Here is a 20,282-nt window from a genome sequence, read left to right as displayed (position 1 = left end):
AAAATTAATGCCAGAGGGTAGGATTGTTAGGGTTAAAACAGCAAGGTGCCCCAAATGCTGGAGAATGTGGTTACAGGATGAGGCAGGCAAACTTACCAGGTAAGAGGAAGAAAGCCGCTCTGGAAAACAGCCAAGCAGCCTCTCCCGTGAGCCCCTCTTTACAGAGCAGGCAAAGCACAAGCACTGCAGCCCTCTGTCCTAGTAAACCTCAGCTTGACCAACAGTCCCATCTTGGAACTTATTCTTGCATTTAAGACTGTGCAATTGGGCTGGTGAGATGGCTCAGTGGGTAAGAGCACCCGATTGCTCTTCTGAAGGTCCGGAGTTCAAATCCCAGCAATGACATGGTGGCTCACAACCATCTGTAATGAGATCTGACTCCCTCTTCTGGAGTGTCTAAAGACAGCTACAGTGTACTTACATATATAATAAATTAATTAATTAATTAAGACTGTACAATGAATGAGGATGGCTCCTAAGAAAGCCTTTGCTTATTCCAGGAATAATCCCTGGGCCGCCTCAGGGGTACAAAGGTTAAACCAAAGCCCTGGGGCTCTGGTCTGCTCTCTACTCTGAAGGGCTCCCTTTTGCCTTCCACTCTGGAGGCTGCCCTTTTGTGGTCTCTTACTCCTCTGCTAAACTCTTGACTGAGGGCTCTACCTTAGGAATACAAGCACTGAGAACGCTTTCACAGCAGGGATCAGAGGGAATTCCGAAGGAGGCAGCTCTCCGACTTGATTAGAATTCAGGGCACCACAAAAGGGTGGAGGTCGAAGTTCCAAAAGCTCTGAGCCTCTGAGACCCACCTTCATTCCTCCTCTACCCACTCACTTATAACTCCTCCCCTTCATCCTCCGTGATCACCTCACAGCACCTGACCACCCCGACCCCTTTCACCCTCCCACCCCCGCCTCCCAGCATCCTTTCTGCCTTCCCTCCTACCTCTCTAGCCACTCTGTGCAGCTTCCCTTGCTGTCTCCTTTCTTCCCAGAGGCCTGAGCTCTTGCTCTTTCCTAACAATCCTGTCAGCCCCATCTCTATTTGTACTCTCTGGTTCTCTATTCCGGAATACATAGTAATTCCAAGGACTATACTGCATGAGACTATTTCAAAAAACTAAAATAGCATATTTTAAAGAACCATAGAGGGAGTTGGAGACATCACTTAGCAGTTAAAAGCACTGGCTGCTCTTCCAGGGGTTCTGAGTTCAATTCCCAGCAACCATCTGTAAGGGTATCTGATGCTCTCTTCTCTTCTGGTATGTCTGAAGACAACAATAGTGTACTCACATATATAAAATAAATCTAAAAAACAGAGAGAGAAAGAGAGAGAGAGAGAGAGAGAGAGAGAGAGAGAGAGAGAGAGAGAAAGAGAGAGAAAAAGAGAGAGATGGGCTGTGTGCTGAATAATCTTGACCCAAGTGAAAGTTATCTGAGAGGAGGGAACCTCAATGAAGAAAAAGCAACATCCATAAGACTGGGTTCCAGACAAGCCTGTGGGGGCATTTTCTTAATTAGTTATGGATGGAGTTGTGAGTGCTGCCATCCCTGGGATAGTGGATCGGGGTTCTATAAGAAAGCAGGCTGAGAAAGCAAAGAGAAGCAAGCCAGTAAGCAGCACCCCTACATGGCCTCTGCATCAGCTCCTGCCCAGGGATACAGAAGTGTAAGCCAAATTAACCCTTTCCTCCCCAACTGGCTTGATCATGGTGTTGTTGGTTTTTTTGGTTGGTTGGTTGGTTGGTTGGTTGTTTTAGGTTTTTTTTTTTTTTTTCAAAACAGGATTTCTCTGTGTTGCCCTGGCTGTTCTGGAGCTCATGCTGTAGACCAGACTGGCCCCGAACTCAGAAATCTGCCTGCCTCTGTCTCCCAAGTGCAGGGATTAAAGGCATGCGCCACCACTGCCCGGTGAAGGCCAGCTTTTTTAAAATGTCTTTTAGTAAGGTCTCTGTTGTCCAGCCTGACTTCAGACTCTTGCCTCTCCCGTGCTCACAAGGATAACAGGTGTTTACCCCTGCCCGCCTGCTTCCCTTTCTATCCGGTTATGATTGGTTTGAGATCATCTCACTCCACAGCCAAGGGCTGCATCAAACTCCAGATCCTTCTGCCGAAGACTCCCGAGTACTGGCATTACAGGTATTTGTCACTACACCTGACCCATTTTCTTTAAATTTTATAAATTCCAGCCAGGCAGTGGTGGCGTACACCTTTAATCCCGGCGCTCAGGAGACAGAGGCAGGAGGATCCTCTGAGTTCCAGGCCAGCCTGGTCTACAGAGTGAGTTAGAGGACAGTTAGGGCTATACAGAGAAACCCTGTCTCAAAACAACAACAACAATCCATGGGGGACAGGGATGTATGCACAGAACCACAGGTACCAACAGAGGCCAGAGGCAGTAGATCTCCTGGACATAAAGATAGTGGCTCTCAACCTGTGGGCCCCCCTTTTGGGGTAGAACTCCAAATGGTTCCCTTTCACAGGGATCACCTAAGACCACTGGAAAACACAGACTTTTACATTACAGTTCATAACAGTAGCAAATTGTAATTATGAAACAGCAACAAAAATCATTTTATGATTAGGGTCACCACAGCATGAGGAAGGTAGAACCCCTGAGCTACAGTGACAGATGGATGCTGGGAATCCAACCGGGAGTGGTATGTGCCCTTAACCAATGAGCTGTCTCTCCAGTTCTATCCGTGCCTATTTTCCTATAAGTGTGGAGGAGAGAACAACCTTTGGATGTCTGTTCTTTCCTTGCACCTCGGGTTCCAAGCACTGAGCTCCCCTGTCGTACATGGCAAGTACCTTACACTAGGCCAGCCTGCCAGTCCACATTAAACATCTTTATAATAGCTGTTTTAAGCTGGGTTATAATGGTTTAGGATGGTAATCCCATCATTTGGAAGACTGACACTGAAGGATAAAGACTTTAAGATCAGCTTTAGCAACATCACAAGACATTGTCTCAAAAAAAAAAAAAAATTCTTTAGGCAGGGTTGGGGGGGTGGGGATGTTAAAAGCTCAGTGGTAAAGCAAAACCCTAAATTCAACCTCTAGTCTCCCCCCCCCCCCAGTAAGAGAGGCAGTTAACTATTAGTAACAAGTCAAAAATGCACTATCTCCCTCACTAGAATGCAAGTCCCCACGCGGCAAGAGACTTGTGTGTCTGACCCCTCTGCCGTACTCATAAGACAATCAATAACAAGGCCTTAATAAGTACACATTAAAGAACACGCACACTGCCTGGTCTAGCATTCTGGACTGACAATGTCCAGCACACTCTGGATTCTAGGAGCGGCCGACTGAGGAAAGTCACTGTTTCAATTCTTTCAATCACAACCTGACACATCATTCAAAAGGCACTGGGGACAGATCATCATACACTAACAAACAGGTTCCGAATTTCAGTTTACCATCTCAACAGGAATTCCAGACCACGAGTAGACAAATCTGTGTGTGAAACTAGGCTTTGTAAATCCTTGTCACTGGGTTTTATGTTTCAAAGAGTTACGTCAATCCCCAAAGCCAGTGTGTACAACAAAAGCAGCTTTCTCTGTCTCTAGCTGACTAGATTTGGAGACAAGAGCATGTATAACTCCCAGAGGGAGGGAAATAAGAAAAGGACACTTCTAGACTCAACAGGTACCACAACTAAGTACACAGGGTACTACAGTGAACCCACAAAACTGCAGAAGAACCAGCTAAGTCAGAAAGCTAGGGCTGACTACACACATTAGCATAAAGAAGTCTAAACAGATTTGACAGAGGGGATCATTCTGCAGTTTAAAAACACATTAGGGGAACAACAGCACTAGCCTAAAGTGAGAATATCTGTGCTGGTAAATACAAAAGACTAGGGATAGAATTCAGTGTAACCTACCAAATATGTCTCCCCAAGAACCACATACAATACAAGCACAAGATATACCTACATATTCCTACTATATATAATGTGCAATTAATAGTTAATATATTTGATTCTATATATAGGGATGGTTTGATATTATAAAACAGGATGAAAATATTACACAATAAGTGATCTTAAACCCAAATGAGGTGGCATCTGGAAAACTAAGGTAGGAAAATTCAAACAGTTCTAGGCCTACTTAGGTTACAAAGATCCTACTTCAAAAATAAAATAAATCTTTAAATGACCTTATAATGGGCATAGCCAGTAATTTGTTAAAATAGCATATACAAAGCTAGACTACAGGAACTAGTAAGACAGCTCAGCCAGTAAAGTGCTTGTCATACAAGCCTGAAGTCCTGAGTGTGGGTGCCCAGCACAGGGCAGGCACATCTATAACCACAGCTGTGAGTGCAGAAAGGTGGATCCCTGGGACTTGCTGTCTGAACTGGCAAGCTCTAGGTTGAGAGAACCTGTCTTAAAAAATAAGGCAGAAAGCCGGGCGTGTTGGCGCACGCCTTTAATCCCAGCACTTGGGAGGCAGAAGCAGGCGGATTTCTGAGTTCGAGGCCAGCCTGGTCTACAGAGTGAGTTCCAGGACAGCCAGGGCTACACAGAGAAACCCTGTCTCGAAAAAATAAATAAATAATAATAAGGCAGAAAGCAACTGAGGAAGATGAGGACGACACTTGTCTTCGACCCGTGGCCTCCTCATCTGTGTGCAAACTCATGCACCACTGGAATTCATTGCTCATATATACACATACAAACTATTGCACCATAGAGCAGGTAGATACACAAAAGTGACAAGAACGAGGACATTTACTAAGCTACACAACACTCTGTCTCCATCTTCTTTCTGTAACTTCTATCAACCATCTGCTGGTTTAATGCCAGTTGGTTCCAACTAGTCTCCACCTGCAATCCGACATTCTATGAGTAGTGTTCGAGCAAACCGTCATCAAGTCCTCCACCTGCTGGAACGGATGAGACGTACATGGAATGTAAAATTAGGTATCACCAAAGCTCAAATCATAGGACAGTGATACATACCTATAACCCAAGCATGTAAGAGGATGACACAGGGCAAATTAAGTTTAAGGCCAAACTGGACTACATAAAGAATTCCAAAGAGGTCTGGATAACACAGTGAGACCCTGTATCAAAACACAAAACAAAAGTGCTTGGCTGATACATATGATGCATACTCTTGGGCAAGCTCACTACCTGCACCTCAGTTTTTCCAAATAAAAGGAAGGATGATAAAAATACCAAGAGACTGTTGAAGACTCAACATGAAATTTGCAACATACTATTACTGTATTAACAATAAATTCTGTTCACTGGCCAACATAACTATTACAAGAGATATCTTAAACTCCTTCCTTTGGGCAGAGAGGACCACCTTCTTGCCCTATGTATTAACTAAGCTCTAAACTTCCATGGAAAGATACCCAAAGTCCCTAAGTGAGCTCCATCTAACTCACTCCTGAAAACTCCACACAGGTTAGCCAGTCAACAAACATGGAAAGCACTTTCCAAGAGGATAACAGAGAACATAAAGATCTTTCAAAGTGCAGCTACTCTTTAAAATCCCAGCTCTTGGACCTTGAGCTGCTTCTACGGCTGCTAAAAATGAAGCCCCAGCAGCACATTAAGAAGGGCAAGCTGTCTGATACTGGAAACATCTGTTACAGGAGAACATTCCAACACAGAAAGCAGGTTGGGGTTCAGTATAAGCCACTTTCTCTTTGGATCACACATGCTGAGAAGGAAGCAGGGAGTATAACCCAAGTTTTCCTGTTTGGTAGACTGGCAGGATTAGCCCTCATTAGTAACAGTGAGGCTGATCTTTCTTATTGACCTGACTGGGTTTAGAATCACCTATTACACTCTAGGTGTATCTATGAGGGAGGGCATTAAGGTGGTTTAACTAAGGAGGGATGACCAAATGTTTATATATCTCTATACTTTTTTACCAGATGTGGTGGCATACATTTTTAATCCCAGGATTAAGGGGGCAGAAGCAGACAGATCTCTTTAAGATCAAGGACAGCCTGATTTACAAACCAAGTTCCAGACCAGGCAGGGGCACCAGTGAGATCCTGTCAGAGAAAGACAGAGATAGAAAAAGAGCTAAGTACAGGATACCTCCTTAAAAGTTCTTAGTCGTGGAGGCCCAAGAGACCCTATAAAAAACACAGCCTACTGTCAACGCTCTTGGTTGCCCACAAGAACCACATGGTAAGATGGTATTGCTGAAGATACACTTTGGTTACAAGATATAAAAGAATTCAAACTGGAAAGGACCTGAAACCTTCCCCCCCCCTGACAACCTTTCACAGTACCAAAAGATGATATGCAGGCTGTTGGAGAAGACAAGAAAACATCAATGGTATCCCTTCAACCAACCTTGCTGGCTACAATACCAACCTGCCAGTAAGATGTGCCCACTGATACAACATTGTGGCATGAATGCTATGGGGGTAACCAACAGCTTTTGGATTGGATATGAGACCTGATCCACAGGAAGAAACTCACACCTGGTACTGTAAAACTGTTCAAAGCCCAGGGGCTGAGAGGTCGCAGGTCTAGGGAGCAACCTATTACTGTTGTTTGTTAAACATGTTGTCAAACTGCCTTCTACTTATGCTTATACACATACATTTAAAGTTGCCCTCTACGTTGGCCAGAAAAGCTTTTCAGCAGTTAATACAAAGACTCACTGGTGGTCCATTATCAACTCCACTTATGGGGTACACTGCAGACAGGCAGAAAGAATGTAGCCGCCAGTAGGCTGAGAAGTGCTGGGAAATGCAGTCACTGGGAGGAGGCATAGCCACGGCACCACCAACTCACTGCAGCTGTGATAATCTCCATGAGATCAAGCCAACAAGATCAGGCAGCATTCTAACCAGCAGGACCCCATAGGTTATTTCCAAAAACTGAGAGGAAATGAAGAGAAGGGAAGTGTTGGAGGTGCCTGGGGAGAGTGGGAGGAAGGAATCTGCGCTTTCTTGAGGAAGTGGGATAAGAAACTGGGGGTGCATATGATCAAGATGTACTGTTTACTTGTATGGAATTGTGAAATAAAGTTTTAAAATCAAAACGACCAGGGTGATGGCACAGGCCTCTAACCTCAGCATGTGAGGCAGGCCCATCTCTGTGAGTTCCAGGCCAAATGTTCTATGCTACACAGTAAAGCTCTCTTAAACAGACTTTGAAAACAAAACAAACTGGGTGTGGTGGTGCATGCATTTAATCCTGGCAATCTTTTGGCAAGCAGGTGCAGAACTAAGTTTGAGGCCAGTCTGGTCTACAGAGCAAGTTCCAGGATAGCCAGGGCTACAAGAGAAACTGGTTTTTGTTTGTTTAGTTTGGGTTTTTTGGTTGTTTGGGGGGGGAGGGAGGTCAACTAATACCCCAGAGTATCACCTATAATTTCACTTTTCCATTAAGTAAATAGTATACTATTTTGCATATTCACATTAGCAAACTACTTTTTTCCTTTGTCACAATGGAGAATAACCTGCAGCCTCACGTGTGGGACAGTACTCACTCAGCCTTACCTTTTTGTACTTTTTTTTGGAAACAGGTTCTCACCAACTTGCCCATCTCATCCTAGCTTTAAATACCCCCTCTCTATAGACCAGGCAGATTTTAAATTTTGATCCTCTTCTAGAGTAGCTGAGATCACAGCCTACACCACCAAACCCAACTTTTGTTCATCTTTTTCTTCTACTTTTAAAAAGAAAGTTACTAGGTCAGCAAGATAACTCAACAGATGGCTCACGCACTTGCCACAAAAGCCAAGTGACCCATCCGAGTTTGATTCCCCCAAGCCCACGTAAAGACAGGAGACAATCAACTCAACAAAGATGGCCTGACCCCCACAAGTACACCCACCTCCACATAATAATGGTAAGTATGTTTTTAAAAGAAAGCTATTGCCAGGCAGGGTTTTTGCACATGTGTAATCCCATCATCAGGAGGGTGAAGCAGAGTGGTCAGACTGAGGATAGCCTGGGCAACCTAGTGAGCTTCAAGCTAATGTTAGCTACACAGTCAAACACCATCAGAACAAAGAAACAAAAAAAGAAAAGTGCCACTCCATCATTAAATAAAATGCTCTGCCAAAGTTTTTTTTTTTTTTTTTTTTGGTTTTTCGAGACAGGGTTTCTCTGTGTAGCCCTGGCTGTCCTGGAACTCACTCTGTAGACCAGGCTGGCCTTGAACTCAGAAATCCGCCTGCCTCTGCCTCCTGAGTGCTGGGATTAAAGGCGTGAGCCACCACGCCCCGCACTGCCAAAGTTTTAAGCCATTATTTCTGATACACATTTTTATCTGCCTTTTCTCTATTGCCTCCAATTTTAAAACTTCCCCTTTAATCCACAGACTTATTTTGATGGATATGTACAGCAGTTATATAATTGTCAAAGCTCCCTCCTTCCCACAGAAGTGACTGGGTTTCTTCTCGCCCCTCCAGCAGTCCATGAAGCACAAGACCTTGCACTTCCAGCAGTGTGCCCTTAACTACTTCTCTACAACAGTCCAACCTTGGAAAGCTTATCATCTTTTGAGCCAGTTTCTTCATTTGCAACAAACAGAGCCTGTTCTAAGACTCCTGGGGCTATTAGAAATAGCATTGTAGCTGGACATGGTAGCTCATGCCTACAATGCCAGCACAAGAAAGAAGGAAGACCAGGAATTCAAACTGAAATGGTGTTCCACAGACAGACAGATGCACACAAAAGCTTCCTTCTCTTTCTTTGGGTGATGCCTGACTCTGTCTTAGGACTACACCGATAGGACGGTTATCATCAGGCAGACAGAAATGGTGAGTCATCAGCCTTCTCTCCTTCAACACAACTGCATTCCCAGGCTTTTGTAAAGACAGTCCTTAGCACAGTTACAACTCTCCCTTGCAACTTAGCTGCTCGGGAGAGGTGCTGGCTTCCTGCGGAGAAGCCCAACACACACACACACACACACATACACACACACACACACACCATCTGCTCTGTTCAAGACACACTGCTAGGGTGTCTCCCACTTCAAACTGCCTCTGCCCTGTCCTGTCCTACCCTGCCTTGGGGCTCTGCCAGTAGAAAGACCATTACCAGATGTGACTTCTCAAGCCTGAACAAGATCTGTAAGCTAAAATAAATCTCTTCTTTAAAATGAAAAAGTAGTATTAACAACAAGAAGAGCAGTAATAATAATAAGTATAAAATATCTAGCAGTGTCTGGTGTAAAGACTGCATAACCTATGATTGGTAAATGTTTTCATTATTCTACCACTGATAAGAAAGAACGTACTAGTAGCATGCTAAAATTTTCACCCGTGAGTTAAGGATTTAGTTCAGTGGTAGAGCCCTGGTGTTCAGTTCCCAGCACCAAACACCATTCTTAAAACCAGGTGTGACAGTGAAGGCAGGAAGAGCAGAAGTTCAAGGTCAACCTTGGCTATACTGCAAATTTGAGAACTAGACTATCTGAAACAGGTCTTCAAAATATTTTAAGTTGCTGCTATAGTTGTTTGTAGGGAGACAGTGCCAGGGACTGAACCCAAGACTTTTTACACACTGGGTAAGCCCTGTGGCTACCTGAGCTATATGCCCGGCCCTTGGAAATAACATTCTACTATATACTTGTGCTATTTCTGCTTTTTGTATTTTTTTAATTAGATATTTTCTTTATATACATTTCAAATGCTATCCCGAAAGTTCCCTATACCCTCCCTCCACCCTGCTCCCCTACCCACCCACTCCCATTTCTTGGCCCTGGCATTCCCCTGTACTGGGGCATATAAAGTTTGCAATACCAAGGGGCCTCTCTTCCCTGTGATGGCCGAGTAGGCCATCTTCTGCTTCATATGCAGCTAGAGATACGAGCTCTGGGGTACTGGTTAGTTTATATTGTTTTTCCACCTATAGGGTTGCAGACCCCTTCAGCTGCTTGGGTGCTTTCTCTAGCTCCTCCATTGGGGGCCCTGTGTTCCATCTTATAGATGACTGTGAGCATCCACTTCTGTATTTGCCAGGCACTGGCACAGCCTCACAGGAGACAGCTATATCAGGGTCCTTTCAGCAAAATCTTTCTGACGTATGCAATAGTGTCTGTGTTTGGTGGCTGATTATGGGATGGATCCCCGAGTGGGTATTCTCTGGATAGTCCATCCTTTCGTCTTAGCTGCAAACTTTGTCTCTATAACTCCCTTCATGGGTATTTTGTTCCCTATTCTAAGGAGGAATGAAGTATCCACCCATTTGTCTTCCTTCTTCTTGATTTTCTTATGTTTTGCAAATTGTATCTTGGGTGTTCTATGTTTCTGGGCTAATATCCACTGCATATCATGTGACTTCTTTTGTGATTGGGTTACCTCACTAAGGATGATATCCTCCAGATACATCCATTTGTCCAAGAATTTCATAAATCCATTGTTTTTAATTGCTGAGTAGTACTCCATTGTGTAAAAGTACCATATTTTCTGTATCCATTCCTCTGTAGAGGGGCATCTGGGTTCTTTCCAGCTTCTGGCTATTATAAATAAGGCTGCTATGAACATAGTGGAGCATGTGTCCTTATTACCAGTTGGAACTTCTTCTGAGTATATGCCTAGGATGCTTTTTGTATTTTAAGGTCAACTGATTCTGTCTGAATCAACACATAATAGCACCAAGATTCCACAAGATTCTCACTTCAACTCAACCCCTAAATGAACAACATCCAAAGGTGTGGCTTTGAAAACAACAATGGGTAAGTCAACTGAAGATAAGCCATTTATCTCTAAAAGAACACATTTGAGCGAACTCTAATACACCCTAGCTTGTTTATATTTCAAAAATCTGTCAACCGGGCGTGGTGGCACATGCCTTTAATCCCAGCAGAGGCAGGCGGATTTCTGAGTTCGAGGCCAGCCTGGTCTACAAAGTGAGTTCCAGGACAGCCAGAGATATACAGAGAAACTCTGTCTCGAAAAACAAAACAAAACAAAAAAAATTTTAAAAAGATAGATATAGATAGATAGATAGATCTGTCATCACTGGTACAGAAAAGAATTCTACTGCTGTTGGGGGAGGAAAAAGAATATGATCAAAAATAATGTATAAAAATTAAATAAAATGTTTTTAAGAATCAATTTAATTTTTTTAAAAAGATTTATTATGAGTACATTGTAGCTGTCTTCAGACACAACAGAAGAAGGCATCAGATCCCATTACAGATGGTTGTAAGCCACCATGTGGTTGCTGGGAATTGAACTCAGGACCTCTAGAAGAGCAGTCAGTGCTCTTAACTGCTGAGTCATCCCTCCAGCCCCAATTTAAATCCTTTTAAAAATTCCATTACCACACCAATTGGGATTTTAAAATGTGTTGGATACATTTCTAGTGTTTAGGCTCTGGAGTCAGACCACCTGAGTTCGGATCCCAGTTCACTGATGTTTTAATTACTTTTCTATAGTTGTGATCAAACAGCAGACCAAGGCAGTGTATTCAAGAAAGCATCTAACTGGGTTTATGATTATAGAGGGTTAGCGTCCATTATGGTAGAGCAAAGGCATGGCAGCAAAAGCAGCACAAGCTCACATCTCCAGCAGGTAGAAAGAAGGAGCACAGTGGGACTGGGGAGGCTTCTGAAACCGCAAGCCTGCCCCCAGTGACACACCTCCTCCAACAGGGCCATACCCCCTATTCCTCCCCAGACAAACACCAACTGAGAACCCCAAGTTTGTTCAAATATAAAACCTACAAAGGCCACTCTCATTGAAACCACAACCTACTAGTTATATAACCTTAGGCCCATCTCTGCAGGCCTGCATTTCTTCATCTGCAAAATGAGCAGTGTTACTCTGTGAACTGAATAAGTAACATAAGTGTCAAAGAGGGAGATACAAGAGTCTCTAGAAGTCATGTGAAAGCCAGGCTCAGTGGTACTGATCTGTAACTACAGCACTGAGTGGAGGCAAAGACAACATTCACCATGGGATCACTGGCAGGCTAGGCTAGCCAAAACCAGGTAACTAGCCAAAACCAACTAACTAGCCAAAAGCCAGTTAAATTCTAGATGCTGTGAGAACCATCTCAGGAAAACAAATGGGGGTGGGGGGTGTGTGAGCAGTAAAGGAATACTACTATCACTGAAAGCATGCACACAAATACAGGTACACACACACACACAGACAGATAAACATGATTTCTCGTCTCTTTCCTTGCACTGTATCTAGAAAAGTGTTTATGGGCTGGTGAGATGGCTCAGTGGGTAAGAGCACCCGACTGCTCTTCCAGAGGTCCAGAGTTCAAATCCCAGCAACCACATGGTGGCTCACAACCATCCGTAACGAGATCTGGCACCCTCTTCTGGAGTGTCTGAGGACAGCTACAGTGTACTTACATATAATAAATAAATAAATATATATATAAAAAAGAAGAAAAGTGTTTATGCTTAGTAGCATTTCCCCATTTCCCCTTCTAGTTAACAACTTCAAGGCATTCGCCTTACAGGTAGACTCATCACTGCCATACTGATGGCTGTTTGTTTCCAGGATTTTACTGTTATCCATCGTGCTCCAGCTGAGCAATCACACCTTTAACCCCAGCACTCAGAAGGCAGAAGCAGGACAATCTCTAATTTAGAGGTCAACCAGGCTACACAGTCAGACCAAGCCTAAACACAACACACAACACAGCGCTCCCATTAACCTTTTATTGTTTTTTGGTTTTGGGGTTTTGGGGTGGGGGGCGTGGAGGTGGGGTTGAGACAGGGTTTCTGTGTGTATCCCTGCTGTTCTAGAACTCCCTCTGAAGAACAGGGTGGCCTCAAACTCAAAGATCTGCCTGCCTCTGCCTTTCTGAGTCCTGCCGCCACTCAGTTCCCTGTCTTTTTTTTTTTTTTTTAATTCCTGTTTTGTCTGCTGTGTCTGTGTAAGGGGTTGGATCCCCTAAAACTGGAGTTACAAACAGCTGTAACTCCAGTGAGCTGCCATGTAGGTGCTGGGAAGTGAACCTGGGCCCTCTGTTAGAGCAGCCAGTGCACAGCTGAGCCATCTCTCCAGTCCCCTCAGGATGATGTTTTCAAAGATGACTTTTGTTTTTGAGATAATCTGACTATGTAGCACTGCCTGGCCTTGAACTTACTGTGTAGACAAGGCTAGCTCCAAGAGATCTGCTTGCCTCTGTTTCCCAAGTGCGAAGATGAAACACATGTGCCACCACACCTGGTCTAAGATTTGTGTGTGTGTGTGTGTGTGTGTGTGTGTGTGTGTGTGTGTGTGTGTGTGTATGTGTGTAAAATGTGTACAAGTGCCTAAGGAGGCCAAAAACAATATAGTAACTCCTGGTACTGGATTTAATGTGAATCGCCCATTGTCCAGACTAATTTTATGTCAACTTGACACAGGTTGGAGTCATTTGGGAAAAGGAAGCACAATTGAGACAATGCCCCACCAGAGCCTGTGGCCAGGCCCGGTGCGGTTTTGTGGCAGCACTTTGCACCAGTGCTTACCTCTAGGTTCCTGCCTTGCCTGAGTTCCTGCCCTGATTTCTTCCTGTGGACTGTGAAGTGGAGGTGTAAGCAAAATGAACCCTTTCTTCCCTCTCCTGCTCATGGTCACGGTGTTTTATCATGGCATTACAAACTCTAAGACATCCAGTGAAGGTGCTGGGTGACAGGACCTGATGCTAGATCCTCTGCAAGGACAGAAAGTGCTTTCTTTACCACTGAGTCACCTCTACAGCCCCAGGATCCTTTTTAAAAACACAAGATGGCTGGCCTATAGACTCTAGTCCTATATTCAAGCTGTAGTTTTTTGTTTTTTTTTTTTTTATTTATTTATTATATGTAAGTACACTATAGCTGTCTTCAGACACTCCAGAAGAGGGCGCCAGATCTTGTTATGGATGGTTGTGAGCCACCATGTGGTTGCTGGGATTTGAACTCTGGACCTTCGGAAGAGCAGTCGGGTGCTCTTACCCACTGAGCCATCTCACCAGCCCCAAGCTGTAGTTTTTTCCCCTGCTAAGCAGCACAGATTCTTGTAAAGCCAGACCTGAACATGCCCAACACTTCTAAGCTCCAAGTATCAGTAACAATGTTTTTTTTCCTTTACACATGAGGGGAACAAGTTATCAATACATCCCAGGTTACTCATATCAATGGGTTTAAACTGTACTTCTGGAAAAATAAAGATCAAGCAAACTGAACTAGACCCGTTTCCTTTCCACATGATTCCTAATTGTGGAAGGTCAGACCAAACATTAACTATTAAACAGTTCTGTTAAAGTTTAAAATCATGTTAAATTCCTATTTTAAGAAACATGATTCCGACAAACTAAAAAGGCATTGGAATATTTAATCTGTTAAGTAACCACATCTTACGTAAGATTCAATTATTATTGTGTCTGTTAGTTTGAATATCACACAGTCCAGGCTGGCCTCAAACTCAATCTATAGTGAAGGATGACCTGATCCTCTTTCGTTCACCTCCCAGATACTTGGATTACAAACCTGGGCCACCACACCCGGCTTATATGGTGCCAAAGATTGAACCTAGACTCTTATGCATGCTTGGCAAGCACTCTATTAATTGAGGTGCCACTCCAGCCCTGTTGGCTTGGTTTTTGCCCTTAGTAAGTTTTAGTTATAACAATGACTAAAGCAGTGTCCGAGAGAATCACATTGTGTATGTAGTTTATACTCAACACTAATATGCATATACAGGGCAAACTTAATTCCTTTTTTGGATTTTTTTGTTTTGTTTTGTTTTGTTTTTCTAGGCAGGGTTTCTCTGTGTAGCCCTGGCTGTCCTGGCACTCACTTTGTAGACCAGGCTGGCCTCGAACTCAGAAATCCGCCTGCCTCTGCCTCCCGAGTGCTGGGACTAAAGGCGTGCGCCACCACACCCAGCTTTAATTTTTTTTTTTTTTCTGTTTTGGGATTTCTAATCTTTCTAGATGTCTAGAAGTACATAATGTATATTAAAAGTAGAATTAACACACTTTATAGAAATCCAGCTAGCAATTGTTGAAACTGAATGCATAAATAATGACTTGTTTAATGCTTATCTCTCAAATGTGAATGTGTGTATATGGAAGAGTTTATTCAACACGGGAGAGAGGAAGGAAAAAAGAGAAATCAATATAAACAGCCTCATGCAGTAAAAATACCTGGGCACTTGTCTTAGTTAGGGTTTCTATTGCTGTCATAAAACACAAACTCAACCTGGAGAGGAAGGGGTTTGCTTCACCTTACAGCTTCTAGTCCATCATCCAGAGGAAGTTAGGGCAGGAACTCTGCAGGAAAAGAGCTGACTGCTGCAGAGGCCATGGAGGAGGGCTGCTTACTGGCCTGCTCTAATGGCTTGCTCAGCCTGCTATCCTGTAGCACCCAGACCACCTGCCCAGCAAGGGCCCCACCTACACATTGAGCTCCCACATCAATCTTCTATCAAAAAAGTGCACAACAGACTTGCCCCCTAGCCAATCTGGTAGGGGCCATTTTCTCAGTTGAGGTTCCTTCTCAAATTACTCTCGCCTGGGTCAAGTTAACATTAAACGCTAGCCAGCACAGTACCGTCTGAAGCATTTCAGTATTTAATGTCCTGACTCAACATGATTACATGAAATGAATGGTGTGTGTGTGTGTGTGTAGCAAAGCAACAAAAACTAAACAATAATATCAGATAATACCAAGAGTTAAGCGAAAACCTGAATGGTTTATGTTAAACAGATCTTAGAAAGGACACTATCCCAGTTTGCGGAATGATTAGAACTCCGAGTCGCTTCCTTTGCTGACTCTCACTAACCTACACACCCGTTAGTAAACTAACCACACCACCGGCACCGCTGCAAAACCACATCTAAACCCTGAAAAGCTGTTCTGAATGTCAACACCATTCATACTTCCTCAAAAAGCAACTTTACTATCAGGGTGTGGTGTCAACCTCAAGGTAATCCTAGAACTAGGGGCAAAGGCAGACATTTTCAGTTCCAGACCATTCTATTCTGGATTACAGAGGAAGAGACTGTCTTCAGGAGGAAAACGTACCACATATACACAACTCTACCCATCCTCAGAATTGACGAAGCACAGCAAAGCTTTAGAATTAAAATGTGATTCATACATCATTGGCTTTAATTAAAGACTGCGAGTTTTAGAATCCCACCCGCATAAAACTCACCTCCGACCTGCAACATCCTTCCTCTCTGGAGCCTGTTGAATCTACCCACGACTCCCAGCTTGCTTGCAAAGGCGACATAGCGGATCCCTTAGCAATCTAGTTCCTATCCCGACTGAGATTTCAACCCACTTTTGACAAACACACAATCTCTCTGAAATTATTGAGCAGTTATGCATACAGACAGATTTTAGCTTTGTTCTTGGTCTTTGGGAGTTTAACAACGTTAGGCCTAAAATCATGGTCAAAACAACAGCAGTTTCAGGTGAACCAAAATATTTATTTTTAAGATGGGTGTGCATAAAACAAACACAACTCATCTACCAAATACCTTGAACCAGGAACTGAATTATAAAAACGAAGTGTTTTTAGGGAGAGGTCTGAACGAAAAAACAGAGAGGAAAGGCAAGCCCCATCTCCAGGAAGTTCCACGACCACCTCATTACTACCATCCGTGGACAGAGCTGGCTTTTTTCTCTTGGGGTAGAAGGTGTCAGTTTTTAAAAGAGCCGACAAGCGGAACCCAGATGCACCTTTCCATAATCTCTGCAGTGACCAGCATTTGGGGCCACCATTAGCACAATGCTGACCCGGGAGGACCCCGAGGCCCACCGGGAAGCTCAGAGCCGAGCAAGCCGCTTCCACAGAGAACCCCGCGTCTGTCCGGGCCATCCTGGGAAGCGACGATGCAGTGTCCTCGCCCCCGCACTCGGAGGCAAGCACCTAGACCCAGGGCACCCCGCGCCGCAGCGACCTCGCCGCGCCCTCCTCAGCGCAGCAGAGGCGCCCCAGAGGCCCCGGGCCCTGCCCAGCTCTGCCCTGCCCGCCCAGCACCGCCGCCCGGGCCCTACGCCCGCTGCGGGCCCCGGAGACCTCGCCGCGCTCCCGGGCCTCACCTCCGCGGAGAATCGGGGAGAGCGCACGGCTTCCCGGGTCCGAGTGCGGCCGCCGCCTCGCCTGCGGCTCGCGCTGGGCTCCGCCCCCTGGCTGCCGCGCACCCCCCGCCGCCTGCAGCAGCCCTCGTCCTCTCCCGCCCTCAACCCTCACCCCTCTACTCGCCCCCGCCGCCAAGCTGGGTGCGGCCTGCGGCGCTGCGGCCTAACAATGCACAGCCCCATTGGTCTGAACGCCCTACCGCCGTCCAGCACTACTCTCTGTTATTGGTCAATCTTAAGCAAGGGGCAGGCCCGGAGAAGGGCGGGGCCCTGGGAGGCGGAGAGAAGGGTAGACTCCGGCCTCGGGCTGAAGGCCGTGTCACAGTAGGATTAGGGATCGCTTTGGCTGCGTCCCGGACGGCGGGCTGGTGCACCTGCTCACAGGAACGCTAGTTCTCCTACTGAGACGGTCAGACCCACAAACTGACTGCGAACGGACCCGGTCTAGGTGCGCTGCAGGCGAGAAGATCAGTAGGCAGTTTGGGAGACTGAGCTGTCAATCAGGGTGGAGTCGGGACTGCGACGTCTGTGTGTGCTCTGATAAAGCTCCACAGACAGGAAGGGCACGCCGGATGAGAGTGGATTAACAAACACAGAGGCCTCTTCAGAGGCGGGGGATGAGGCTAGGTGAGGCCTTGGCAGAACCAGTCCACCTGGCAACGACCTGGTAAACTAACCTAAGGATCAAGTCCCTACTGTCTCCTCTGTCATCTGAATCCTAAAAGACCCAAAGGAAACAAAGGGGTCCCCGCTCATGGTTCCCTTCAAACCACTAAAGGTTGAAGCCTCGAGCCTGGCAAGTGACAGAAGTGTGGTATCCAAGTCTCTCCTCAACCAGGCGTGGTGGCGCACGCCTTTAATCCCAGCACTTGGGAGGCAGAGGCAGGCGGATTTCTGAGTTCCAGGTCAGCCTGGTCTACAGAGTGAGTTCCAGGACAGCCAGGGCTACACAGAGAAACCCTGTCTCGAAAAACCAAAAAAAAAAAAAAGAAAAAAGAAATGTTGCCTTTAAGTCCAGCTACAGGAAATCCAACACACTCCTCTGTACTCCGTGGGCACCTGCACTCAAATGAGATATAAAAATGAAGTATAAATCAGACATATACAGATGAAAAATCCACAGTGTCTGAGGTAAATGGGGTTAGGAGACAATTTGTCCGCAAAAGAAGTGATTTCTTAACTTGAAGACACAGGGCAAATGCACAGTGTGAAGAAACTGGGCAAGATTGAACAGCATACGAGGGAGCTATAGGACTTCATAGGCCTAATCTATGTACCATTGGAGACCCAGAAAATGGAGGGGGGGGTTGGTGAAAGGGCAGAAATATTTGAAATTTTAAAGTCAAAAATTCAAGGAACTCAAGTAGGGGAGATGGCTCAGGAGGTAAGGGCACTTGTTGCTCAAGCATGAGAACCTTAGTTTCAGTCCCCAGCACTCGTAAAAAGCAGGGCATGGCCATGCACCCCTGTAACCCAGCTTTTAAGGGTGGAGATGGGGATTACTGGGGCCTGCTGGCTGCCACACTAGCTCTAGGTTCAGTGAGACACCCTGTCTCAGGGGACTAAAGGCAGAGACTGATAAAGAAAAACACCTGGCCTGGCCTCTGCACATGTGTACACATATACCCAACATACATATATCACATTCATACATATACACAAAAGGAAAAAGGAACCCGGTTAAGTCACTTCTAAATGCTACTGAGCCCTGAAGTGGGTTCAATCAGAACCAGAGATACTGACCCCAGACCCCATGCCCCTCACTACTGTAATCCACTGTCTCCTAGTCCATGTGTATGTGTGCTACATATAAGGATTCTGCGTGTCACAACCGTGTGTATTCACCAGAGAACACTGCTTGGACATAGGTTTAAATCAATACAAAGTCTTTAATGGCTGGCTGGCGACAACACTGGGTGCTTGAGATCTCATGTAGCACTGAGCCTTTTTAAGGGTCCTTTTTTTTTTTTTTTTTTTTTTTTGGTTTTTCGAGACAGGGTTTCTCTGTGTAGCCTTGGCTGTCCTGGAACTCACTTTGTAGACCAGGCTGACCTCGAACTCAGAAATCCGTTAAGGGTCCTTTTAAGATGGATTGTCATACTTCAGTGAACAAGAACAGCCAGCTAGAAGCAGAACTACAGAAGCCAAAACGGCAAGGTTCGGAGACTTTCCCAGGCCTACAGACTCTGAGGGACTGGGTTTTTGTTTTTGTTTTAGCAGGTGGTGCCATCTACTCGATGAGTTTTAAAGGCTGAACAAGACTTCCATCATGGAGTCAGTTGTGTTAAGGTCTGGGACCCTGTTACAACAGTGACAGCTGAGGAAAAAGCTTGGTTTGTTGGTGTGAGCTGAAAGGAGTCTAGCACTGCTGTGTGCCCACTCGGCAGGCAGTTCCACTAGAACATAATGGCGAGATATTATCCCAGAGGCAACTTGGCCATTGCCACTGTGTGGAAAGGAATGTGGGTTGGACTCAGGGGCTGTAAATGGCTCAGCTAACTGATCAGGAGCCTGAAAGTGGCTGTCTAGAAGCTAGAAGATGGATTGGTCTGAGGGAGGGGCATGTGGATGGACTTATGGGAGTTGACAAAAAGAATGAAGATTTTTGGTTTGTGTGTTTCTTTGTTTGTAGACAGGGTTTCGCTATATAGCTCTGGCTGTCCTGGAAATCACTATGTACACCACACTGGCTTTTGGACTCAGAAAGATCTGCCTGCCTTTGCCTCCCAAATACTGGGATTAACGGCATGTGCTACTATACCCGACCAGACCAGATAAAGATCTGTGCATTACACGTGGACCACTGTGTGTATGGCTGGAGCCCTTGAAGGTCAGAAGGCAGCACTGGATCCCCTAGAATTATAGTTACACATAGTTGTGAGCTACCATGTGGGTTTTGGGAACTGGGCCTGGGTCCTCTACAAGTGAAACAAGTGCTTGTCACCTCTGAGCCCAAGATTTGCTTTGTATTATTTTTATTTATGTGTATGTATGTGTATCCATTTATGCACCATGTTTATACTGGTGCCAGTGGAAGCCAGAAGAGACTGTCTGATCATCTAGAGCTGAAGTTAAGGTAGTTATTAGCCACCCAATGTGGGTGCTGGGAAAAGAACTTAGATCCTACATAAGCGCAGCAAGAGTTCCTAACTGCAGAGCCATCTCTTCAGCCCTGGAGGCATTCCTTTTAACAGAAGCTGACCCATGTATTAATGCTACCAGATTTCCATCCTGTAAGCATAAAAAAGCTGTAACTGAACCCC

At 45.2% G+C, this 20,282-nt stretch overlaps 1 protein-coding gene across 17 annotated transcripts in view; it reads right to left on the bottom strand.

The window, feature by feature from the left end:
* Positions 1–17,145, bottom strand: part of Add1 (adducin 1) — a 61,612-nt gene extending 44,467 nt beyond the window's left edge. For 16 of the 17 annotated variants that reach the window (XM_021161675.3, XM_021161676.3, XM_021161677.3 and 13 more), the window contains exon 1: positions 16,981–17,145. The gene's annotated coding sequence lies outside the window, so the exon portion shown is untranslated. Of the gene's footprint in view, positions 1–4,962; positions 5,067–16,980 lie in introns of all 17 variants that reach the window. The other variant, XM_029477219.2, reaches the window with a different exon arrangement.
* Between the last annotated feature and the right edge of the window lie 3,137 nt (positions 17,146–20,282).

This window comes from Mus caroli, unplaced genomic scaffold (genome assembly GCF_978045245.1).
Source record: "Mus caroli unplaced genomic scaffold, Mus_caroli_1 scaffold_4, whole genome shotgun sequence".
Classification (NCBI taxonomy): Eukaryota; Metazoa; Chordata; class Mammalia; order Rodentia; family Muridae; genus Mus; species Mus caroli.
This window is presented reverse-complemented; position numbering and strand designations above follow the sequence as displayed.